This window comes from Lagopus leucura, unplaced genomic scaffold (assembly GCF_019238085.1).
Source record: "Lagopus leucura isolate 7727_CA_CO unplaced genomic scaffold, USGS_WTPT01 Super-Scaffold_100088, whole genome shotgun sequence".
Lineage (NCBI taxonomy): Eukaryota > Metazoa > Chordata > Aves > Galliformes > Phasianidae > Lagopus > Lagopus leucura.
Window position 1 is genome coordinate 471,793 of NW_024962319.1, and position 241 is coordinate 472,033.

General features: G+C 59.3%; 1 protein-coding gene across 2 annotated transcripts in view; it reads right to left on the reverse strand.

Moving 5' to 3' along the window:
• CLU (clusterin) overlaps window positions 1–241 on the reverse strand; it is a 4,921-nt gene that overhangs the window by 4,564 nt on the left and 116 nt on the right. The gene's annotated exons all lie outside the window — the stretch shown is intronic.

Consider the following 241-nt stretch of genomic DNA (forward strand, 5'->3'; position numbering starts at 1 on the left):
CCCCCCCCCCCCCCCCCCCAAATAAAAATAATGATTATGTCCTCCCATCCTGCCCAGCACACAGCATTGTGGGAAACTCCTGCCTGATGCATCACATCCCATGGCACAGAAGTGCTGGGGGCAACCAGGGGGGCATAGCTGTGCCCCCATAGCGAGTCTGTATGGACTGCCAGCAGCTGTGCAACCCCAACGGGGAAGGGAAGGGAAGGGAAGGGAAGGGAAGGGAAGGGAAGGGAAGGGA